Here is an 11,015-nt window from a genome sequence, read left to right on the forward strand (position 1 = left end):
GATAATTATAATAATAATAATAACAACTGTGGTATTGTTAAGTGGCTACTAAGTACTGAAGTCTTATGCCATTGAGTTGCTTCCAACCCATAGCGATGCCATGGACACATCTCTCCCAGAACGCCCCCACCTCCAGCTGTAATTGTTCTGGTTTAGCGTATCCATAGAGTTTTATCGGCAAAAATATGGAAGTGGTTTACCATTGCCTCCTTCCATGCAGTAAACTTTAGTCTCTGCCCACAACTTTCTCCAATGCCTCTGCTGCCCAGCACAGGTGAGTTTTGACTTGTAGCAGATTGCCTTCCACTCACTAGCCACTGACCAAGCTGGGAATGGAATGGGTGTGGCTCTGCTTGACTCTCCCTCCCATAGTCGAGACTGGTAGAGTACTGGAAACTCTCCAGGTGCGTAGCTGAAAGGGTAGTCCTGGGGTAGATACAAGATAACCAGGTAGAACACAGTCCCCATCCCACTTGGTACTCCGAGTTTAAGTAGGAGGGAGAACAGGTATTGAATCCACATTTTACAGATGAAGAAACGGAGACCCAGAGAAGAAAAGTGACTTGCTGAAATTCACCCAGCAGGCAAATGGCAGACCTAGGATTAGAACCTGGATCCTCTGACTCCCAGGGCCGGCCTCTTTCCGGTAGGCCATGCTGCATGCTAGTGATCCAAGTGCTAGTGTTTTGCTTAGTACCACTTGTACTCTCTCCTCCCTGCTAGTTATTTTCTCACTGAAGCATGATGTCAGGAATGAGAAGGAAAGGTTGCAACATTCCTAGCTAGAAGGCTTGTAGGGGTGCAGCACATCATGAAATGCATTGCAGAATTTTTTATGTGCAACATTCACGTGGGGTCGAGTGACCACAACATAGTACCAATCCTGTCCTATAACAAACACCAGAAATCAGCAGGAGGATGCCCAGGTAGATATTACCCTTCTTGCAAAGTCAGGACCAGAATTCAGGTCTCCTGGTTTCCAGACTTTTGCTCTTCCAATTAGATCAACCACAGCACTCTTACACTAATGTATGAATATATCGATAGATATCTTTCTCAATATTCTCATTTATATGTGCTCATACATCTCCCTTAACACACGTCAGAAATGTCTTTTTTCAAAAAAAAAATTTAAACCGAAACATTTCATAAGTGCAACAGACTTGTGATCAGTGACATTTTATATGCAAATCATAAGAAGCTGGTAAAATACACACTAAAAATAGGAAACATGATTAAAGGTACTGATTTGATCTGAAGGGCTTTGTCAAATGATGGAAAAACTCTAAGAAAGTCAAGAAAGTAAAATGTTACTTCTAAACTATTTCTAATGTTACTCTACCACAATTTTTTTTTGAGCTATATTACAGTAGTTCTATAGGCCCATTTTATGTGTAGGAGGTTAGGAGTCTTTTTTTTTTTTTGAATGAAGTCTGATATAAGGTACCTTCAGCCCAAGTCTGACTAAAAACCTCAACCATCAGATAATTCACAGGTTAGGAATACTTGAAAATCAAAATTTCTTTTGCTGGGCAGTGATTTAATTTTGTGTTTGTACTATAGATGATCAATATCTTCACTGTTGTAATATGAATCATAGGTAGCTTGTAATATATCTAGAAAGTGAGGATATTTTTTCCAAGATATTTCTCCCCAACTTGTAAAGCATCTGACATTTCCTCTGATAATTGGCACTCATAACCTGTTTTTGCTGATCGTATTGTGTGATTGGCATTATATGTCTTACTTCAGTGATTAACCTTCCCATTAGGTTGTAAACACAAGGGCATAAATTGTTTTTTCTATTTTATTCTCTCAAGTGCCTAGGACTGTGCTCTGCATGCCATCAGTTGCTCAATAAGATTGATTTGTTAATCCAAACCATGATTTAAGCTGTAAATTGATGCTCAAAATTAATCAGCATTATTTAACATTGTTATTTGTCCCAACAAGAAGCTCTGGGATGCTGAGCATTCATTAGATATATTGAAAAGGATCACTATTATCCAAGAAACACTTGTTATGCAAATGCTTCTGTTTAGGAATCATAAAAACATGGATGTAAAATACAACCTAAGGATTTTAACATGCAAACTTGATTTTTAATTTGACTTAAGATACCAAATGAAATGACTTCCTGAATTCTGTAGGTTTTAAATCCAGAAAAATCCAAATCACCAGCCTTGGATGGCCAACCCCAGACACTTGATCGTACATTCAGCATAGCTGAGTATGCCCAAGTCAATGCACAGAAGACAAAATTCTACCACCTCTTTTCATTGGTATTTGTTAAGCACCTACTGAGTGCCAGGCGCTGTTCAAAGCACTGGGATAGAAACAAGGTAATTGGATTGGATAACCCTCTCAGGATCACACCGGGGAAGTTTCCAGTACTCTACCAGTCTTGGCTGTGAGAGGGAGAGTCAAGCAGAAGTATACCCACTCCATTCCTAGCTTGGGCAGTGGCTACCAAGTGGAAAGCAATCTGCTGCAAGTCAAAACTCACCTGCGCTGGGCAGCAGCGGCAATGCAGAAAGTCACAGGCAGAGACTCGTTTCCTGCATAGAAGAAGGAAATGGTAAACCACTTCCATATTTTTTTTACCAAGAAAACTCTAAGGATAAACTACCAGCACAATTTCAGATGGAGAGTGGGGCTTTCTGGGAGAGATGTGTCCATGGAGTAGCTATGAGTCAGAAATGACTTGACAGCATAAGGCAAGACAGTCCAAGTACCTCATGGGGCTTGGAGTTTTCACCCCCATTTTACAGATGAGGTAACTGAGGCACAAAGAAGTTAAGTGACTTGCCCAAGGTCACACAGCAGGCAAGTGATGGAGTCAGCATTAGAACCCAAGTCCTCTGACTCCCAAGCCTGTGCTCTTGGTACTAGACACTGCTTCTCTACTTGGCTCTGTACCCTTTAGACTCTTGATAGTCACCCTGCCATTTCTCCCACAGCACTTATGAACAGATCTGTACTCTTAGGTACAGAAAAGCAGCATTGCCTAGTGGGGAAAGATTGGGTCTATGAGTCAGAAGAGCCTAGGGTTTAATCCCAGTTTTGCCACATTCTGCTGCGTGATCTTGGGAAAGTTAATTAACTTCACTGTGCTTCATTTCCCTCATCTATAAAATAGGGATTAAGATTATGCGCTCCACGTGGGACGTAGACTGTGTCCAACCTGATTACTTTGTATCTCACCCCAGCATTTAGAAGAGTGCCACACACATAGTAAGCACTTAACAAATACCATCATTATCATTATTACATCCATAAATTATTTTAATATTTATCTCCCCCTCTAGACTATAGTCTCTTTCTAGACTGTAAACTGCATATGGATAGGGAACATATTATCTCTATTGTATTGTACTGCACACAGTAAGTGCACAATCAATGCCACTTATTGATTGATTGATAGTGGTAGGCTGCTTGGCTCTGAGTTTTAGACTGGGACATGTGGTGAGTCACATGTGATCTTGTTGATTTCAGTGAGAACACAAAGGTTATATTGCTCAATATATGAAAGAACACACTCTAAATTCAGATACTATATCACTTCTTTCAGATGAGTAAGGTATGCTTTACAAAAATGTCTATGACTTTTCTTATAATTATAATAATAATAATAATAATAATTGTGGTATTTCTTAAGCACTTACTATGTGCCAGGCACTCCACTAAGCACTGGGGTGGATACAAGCAAATTTATTTGGACACAGTTCCTGTCCCACATGGGGTTCACAGTCTCAAACCACATTTTACAAATGAGATAATTGAGGTCCAGATATGTTACATGACATGCCCAAGGTCACACAGAAGACAAATGGCAGAGCTGGGATTAGAACCCATGACCCTCTGATTCCAGGTACATGCTCTATCTACTCTGTCTTCTTATCTACACTTGTGAGAAAAAGAGAAGGTAGGGACTTTCATTTGCATTTTAGAGGATGAGGAAATTAAGACACAAGGAGGTAAAGTGATATCTTCAAGTCACTTCAATCTTTCCTCCTGGCTATGTTCAATCAATCAATCATATTTACTGAGTGCTTACTGTGTGCAGAACACTGCACTAAGCACTTGGGAGAGCACAATATGTCAACATAAACACATTCCTTGCTCACAGTGTGCTAACAGTCTAGAAGGGGAGACAGACATCAATATAAATGAATAACACATATGTACATAAGTGCTGTGGAGCTGGGTGGAGAGATGAATAAAGGGAAGCAAGACACAGTAACGCAGAAGGCAGTGGAAGAAATGGAAAAGAGTGCTTAGTCAGGATAGGCCTCTTGGAGGAGGGTGCCTTCAATAAGGTTTTGAAGGGTTGGAGAGTAATTTTCTGTTGGACATGATGAGGGAGGGAGTTCCAGACCAGAGGCAGGGCATGGGCAGGACGTCAGAGGAGAGATAGATGAGATCAAGGTACAGTGAGTAGGCATTAATGGAGAGAAGTGCGTGGGCTGGGTTGTAGCAGGTGAGTAACGAGGTGAGATAGGAGGTGGCAACGTATTTTAGTGCTTTATAGCTGAGGGTAAGGAGTTTCTATTTGATGTAGAAGTGGATGGGCAACCACTAAAGGTTCTTGAGGAAAGGGGAAACAGGAATGAATGTTTCTATAGAAAAATGATCCAGGCAGCGGAGTGGAATATGGAATGGAGTGGGAAGAAACAAGATGCAGGAAATTCACCAAGGAGGCTGATAGAGTAATCAAGGGAGACTAGGATAAGTGCCTAAATTAACATGCTAGAAGCTCAGTTGAAGAGGAAAGAATGGATATTAGCAATGTTGTGGTGGTTGAACCAACAGGATTTAGTGATAGATTGATTATGGGGGCTGAATGAGAGAGAGGAGTCAAGGATAATGCTGAGGCTATAGGCTTGTGAGGCAGGAAGGATGGTGATGCTGTTTATAGTGATGGGAAAGACAGGGGAAGGACAGAGTTTGGGTGGGAAGATAAGGAGTTCAGCTTGACATGTCAATTTTAAGGTGATTGCAAGACATCCAAGTAGGGATGTCTTGAAGGCGGGAGGAAATCCAAGACTTCAGAGCAGGAGAGAGATGAGGGCTGGAGATGTAGATTTGGAATCATTCACATAAAAGTAGTAGTTGAAGCCATGGGAGCACTCCAAAGGAGTGGGCATAGATGGAGAAAAGAAGAAGAGACAGAAATGAGGTCTTTTGCTTTCCCTTGTGATATCTTCACAGGGGACATCTTTCCCCTCCATCTTCAACTGTTCAATCTCCAAAGCCTTCTTCCAAACTGCTTTCCAACATGCCCACATCTCCCCTATCCTAATGTGATGACACTCACAGTTATGGGGTGGGGGGCAGAAGAGGAGCCCACAAAAGAGACTGAGAATGAGCAGTGAGAGAGATAGGAGGGGAAACAAGAGAGGACAGGGTCAATGAAGCCGAGGTTGGATAGTGTTTCCAAGAGAAGGGTTGGTGGACAGTGTCGAAGACAGATGAGAAGTCAGTGAGGATTAGGATGGAGTAAAGGTCATTGGATTTAGCAAAGAGAACCATTTGTAACCTTTGAAAGGAGGGTTTCTGTGAAGTGAAGGGGATAGAAGCCAAACTGAAGGGGTTTATTCATTCAATCATATTTATTGAGCACTTGCTGTGTGCAGAGCACTGTACTAAGTGCTTGGGAGAGTATGGAGAGCATTAGAGAATAGGAACTTGTGACAGTGGGTTGAGAAGGTCTAGTGCAAGATCACGGGCTTGGGGGTCAGAGCCAGGGGGTTCTATTCCAACTCCGCACTTGTCTGTTGTGTGACCTGGGGTAAGTCACTTAACTTTTGTGCCTCAGTTACCTTATCTGTAAAATGGGGATTAAAACTGTGAGCCCCACATGGGACAACCCTAACCTTGTACTGCCCCAGCGCTTAGAACAGAGCTTGGCACATAGTAAGCACTAAATACCCATCATTATTATTATTATTAGACAACTTGTTCAAGGAGTTGGAAAGGAATGTTATGAAGGAGATGGGTTGACAACTGGAGGTAGCTGTGGGTTAAGGGAGGTTTTTTTTTAGGATAGGGGAGATGTGGGCATGTTGGAAAGCAGTGTGGAAGAAGCCATTAGAAAGTGAAACAGTTGAAGATAGAGGGGAAAGATGTCCCCTGTGAAGATGAAATGGGAAAGCAAATTATGAAAAACTTAAAGCATATGACTCCAAGACACAACATAGCTCTCTAGTTCTTAGTTTTCACAACTTGTACCATATTCCCTGTCCTTCTGGGAACTTCTCAACAATATGTTCATAACTTTCTTGTAGCAGAGTGCAACTGAGTTTGCATTAGTCAAATTAACTGGAAGAGGGAAGAAATATGATACTTTAATCATTTTATTTCTGAGAGTACCCTATTTCCATCCCTATTACAAAAATTAGGCTTCTCTTCTGAAAATTTTGATTTCAACCATTGCTTTCAATTTTCTATCTTCTGTAATTCCCTAGTCATTCTGGTTTTATTATTAAACTATTGTTCTCCTATTCTATAATTGTTACTTTGATTTCAATCCTCTTTTAGGTTATTTCGTATTGTTCTTGTATATCAAGTATTCATATATTATTGCTGAGAGATATTGATAAATTCCACTCTAGAGGTTTTGAAGATTTCATACTTACAGAACGAGAAAATAATGTTAAAATGAAGTCCACGGGGATTTAATTAAAATTGTAAAAGCATTGAGTAGTGCAGCATACACAAGGTGAATGATAAATTATGTTTCTATTTGTTTCTTGATTTCAAATATTTCCAAGATTTGATTTCAAGTAATTTTAGTGCACTTTCACCCTTTCTTCAATGCCTTCTGATTCCAGGGACTGCTAAACATTCCCCAAACTCATTAATTAAAATAGCTGTTTTTTAGTGTTGTAAATTATAAAAATTATGAAAGAATTATAAAAGTGAAAGGAAACAGTTTTCTGCCTGGAACTCAGTTTCTCCTTCAAATCCATCAGACCAAAAGCAGGATGGCGTAGTGGAAAGTGTATGGGCGGGGAGTCAGAGGACCTGGATTCTCAGCCTGGCTCTGTCACTGTGGCCTGCTGTGTGACCTTGGGCAAGTCACTTAACTGTTTTATGCCCTCAAATTCCCTCATCTGTAAAATGGGAGGAAATACCTGTTCTTTATCCATCTGGATGCAAGCCCCAAATGGGGCAGGGCGTGTCTCCAACCTGATTACCTTGGACATATTTCAGAGCTTTATACAGTGCTTGGCCCATAGTAAACATTTAAGTACCACTATTTTTATTATTGATGTAACTATCAACAACTCTCTTAGCTTCATGAGTCTCCTAAAAACTCCACCTCTCTCTGAGGAATTCCATTATTAATTTTTCCTTCCTCAAGTAGTGTCATACTACCAGTCACCTCAGGCACTTCAGAATTTGTAGCCAACTAAAAGTATATATTTACATTTTGATTTATGTATTGGTATTTTTCCCATATTTACCTACCCATCTTCTCCCTATCCTCTTAGTAAGCTGATTCTATGTTTTTCTTCATCTATCTAAGATAGGAACTCCTTGAGGGTAGGGGATGCGTCCTTTTCCTTCACTGGACTCTCCCAAGTGCATAGTAGTGTCTCTGCCTACCACAGGTGCACAGCAATGACTAACAATAATAATAATCATGGTATTTGTTAAGTGTTTATTATGTGAAAAATCCTTTTACTAAGCACTGGCATAGATACAAAATAACCAGGTCAAACATAGTTTCTTTTCCCAGTTGGGGCTCACATTTCTTCATTTTACTATTGAGGAAATTGAGGCCCTATCTACATGACCTGCTCAAGGTTATGACAGCAGGAAAGGGCAGAACCAGAATTAGAACCCAGGTCCTCGGATCCTAGACCTCTCCTCTTTACCCACTAGAGAATACTATTTCTCATCAATAATCATAAATATCACTGACTGATTGAGGAGTATTGAGGAACAGAGATGTTAGTTTACAATAAAAGGGCAAATTGTAATTGTATCAAAACAGAACTGGAGAAGCAATTATGGGATTTGAGGACAGGGAGAAGCAATCAGCATTATGCACATGCATTAGAGGAAGCAAACCAAACAATCATTAGCTTCACCTACTATATATATACACATGATGTATATACTACTATATATATATGATGTTTGATGCAGATCATGTTGGATGAAGTCCAGAGTACGGTGATGTTTGATGCAGATCATGTTGGATGAAGTCCAGAGTACGGCCATAGAGGTAGACTTTAAGTTACCTCACTGTTTCCTAAGAATCTGGGGAGACTGAGTTAGTTTTGTCTCACTGCAGGTTTCAGTTTGCTCTATGCAAATCTTCTTAGAAATCCAAGAAGCTGGTAGAAACTTTGTATTGCAATATATATTCGTAGGAATCAAAAATATTCCTCACATTTTTTCCAATTCAATAATAGGCATTTTGGCATTCATCAAATCAAATTATATTTGGTCAACTGAAGCTTATTGCATTAGAGTTCTGAGTTCCACATATTGCCGTTGAGTTAAATGAGCCCCATTCATTAAGACTTTTCATAGTTTAGAAAAATAGTTCAGGCAGAAAAGGTACCTATTGACATTTGGATATTTTTAGATGTATATTTTTCTCCAAATGATTTAATATATACTCTACAAGTAAACTTCGTAGAGTAATGACCATGTTTATTATTAAATAACAATAATGATAATGAATGCTTTAAAGCACTCAGTCAGCTCGCTCCACCACATCTCGCCTCAGTAATTCTTACTATAGTCCAGCCTGCACACTTCACTCCTCCAGCGCTAGTTTACTCACTGTGCCACGATCTCATCCATTTTGTCTATCTCACTACCAACCCCTTTCCCCTATCAACCTTCTAGCATGGAACTCCCTCCTCCTCCATATACTCCATACCACTACTCTGTCCACTTTCAAATTACTACTAAAGTCACATCTCCTCCAAGAGACCTTCCCTGATTAAACCCTCTTTTCCCTCTTGTCCCTTTGGATACTTGATATTCTCCCAACTCTCAGCCCCACAGGATATATGCACATATTTTAAAATTATATATTACAAATTGCTTATTTATTAATATTAATATGTTTCCCCCTCCAGACAGTGAACTCCTTATAGGCAGGGAATGTTTCCATTAATTCTGCTATACTGTAATCTTCCAGGCACTTAGTAAAGTGCTTTGCATATAATAAGCACTCAATAAATATGTTTGATTGATTCATTGAAAAATCACCATCAAAAACTGAATGCCCAGTAAGATAAATCTGACTTTAAAGTGTGTAGTTATATATTTTGTAACAGTTGTGATTGTACTATGGTATTTATTAAATGATTACTAGGGTACCTATACCAAGCAATGTGCTAAACTCTGGAGTAGGTACAATATAATCAAATCAAATATAGTTCCTGACCTTACATGGTACTCTCAGTCTTCTGGGGATGGAGAAAGTAGATATTTAATATCTGTTTTACAGAGGGGGAAACAATACCCATTTGCAGGTGAGGAACCTGAGACCCAAAGGAGTGAAGTGATTTGTCAAGGTCACACATCAGGCAAGTGGCTGGCCCAGGATTAGAATCCAAGTCTCCTTTCTCCCAGTCCTGTCCTCTTTCCACTAGGCCCCGTTGCTTCTCTGGTACAATTACCTGCAGCATATAAATTATAGATTTGGAATTACATTACTGTGTTTATCACCCTGGCTCAATTCATTTCCACAATTAGAGTTCAAAAATAAATTGAAGTGCTTCACCTGTTTTCCTCCTGATGCATAAAATATAGAAATACAGGAATTTTGGGGATATAAATTTGCACATCATTATAGAATCTGTCTGAGTTTGTCGTCAGTTAAACAGATGGGAAGGCAGGCTAGTAAAACACCACAGTTCTCTGAATTCTGAGATATTTCATTTAGGAGACCCAGCCCGGCATCTAAATCAGGTCACTATTGGGTTTGCGTACCAAGTAGAGAACAGTGTGAATGACCCAGGAGCCAGAATATTCTGGAAATAAGATTAGAGCTGGAGTTGTGTTTACAATTTGATTCTCTAAATCTCTTAGCCCAGGCTTATAAAATCCTGCGGCTATAATGGTTTTCAAAGCAAAATGGGGAACATTTTGCATCTGCTCTTGTTTCCAGGATATTACCTATTGGATGACACATCAGGCCCTCAAATACAACATGGATAAAGGGAAACTCTTCATCCCATAAGCCCATACCTCTTCCTAACTTTCCCAACTTATTGGTAACACCACTGCCCTCTTGTTCCAGAAAACCACAGCCTTGGTGTTATTCTAGGTTCCTAGATTCCTTGCTGTCTCAATTCCCATATTTGATCTACTTCAAAATCCTGACTAGTTGTCTCCTACATCTCCCTGAGCTGTTTCTTCCTACACAAACATTCCTACTCTGGTCCAAGTTCTATTAATATCATGGTTAGATCATTGGTCCAGGCCTCCTTTGCTGGGGATCCTTGAGCCCAGCCTCGCCCCCTCAAATATCTACTGGACACCACTGCACAGATTGTTTTCTTGGAGGGTCACTCGGCCTATATCACACCACAAACCATAAGCTCACTGTGGTCAGAGATCGATTTACCAAATGTGTTGTATTGTTCATTTCCAAGCATTTAGCACAGTGCTCTGTGCACAGTAAGTGATGAATAAATACCACTGATTGACTGATTCATTCATTCAATTCATATTTATTGAGTGTTTACTGTGGGCAAAGCACAGTACTAAGTGGTTGGGAGTGTACAACATAACAATATTGACTTACAACTCTCCATTAGCTTCTTGTGTCCCTTGGCATTAAACAATCATTCAATCATATTTATTGAATGCCTACTGTGTGCAGACCATTGTACTAAGTGCTTGGGAGAGTATGCTGTAACAGAGTTGGCAGTTACATTCCCTGTCCATAATGAGCTTAGAACTTAGAGGGAGAGATAGATGTTAATATGAATAAATTATAGATATGTACATAAGTGCTGTGGGGCTGAGAGAAGGGTGAA

At 39.9% G+C, this 11,015-nt stretch overlaps 1 non-coding gene across 1 annotated transcript; it reads right to left on the reverse strand.

The window, feature by feature from the left end:
* Positions 1-284: 284 nt before the first annotated feature.
* On the reverse strand, positions 285-422 carry LOC114816990. The gene has a single exon (XR_003764817.1). It is a non-coding gene; the product is annotated as a small nucleolar RNA SNORA7 (small nucleolar RNA).
* Between the last annotated feature and the right edge of the window lie 10,593 nt (positions 423-11,015).

The sequence above is a fragment of the Ornithorhynchus anatinus genome, chromosome 1 (genome assembly GCF_004115215.2).
Source record: "Ornithorhynchus anatinus isolate Pmale09 chromosome 1, mOrnAna1.pri.v4, whole genome shotgun sequence".
NCBI classification, from domain to species: Eukaryota; Metazoa; Chordata; class Mammalia; order Monotremata; family Ornithorhynchidae; genus Ornithorhynchus; species Ornithorhynchus anatinus.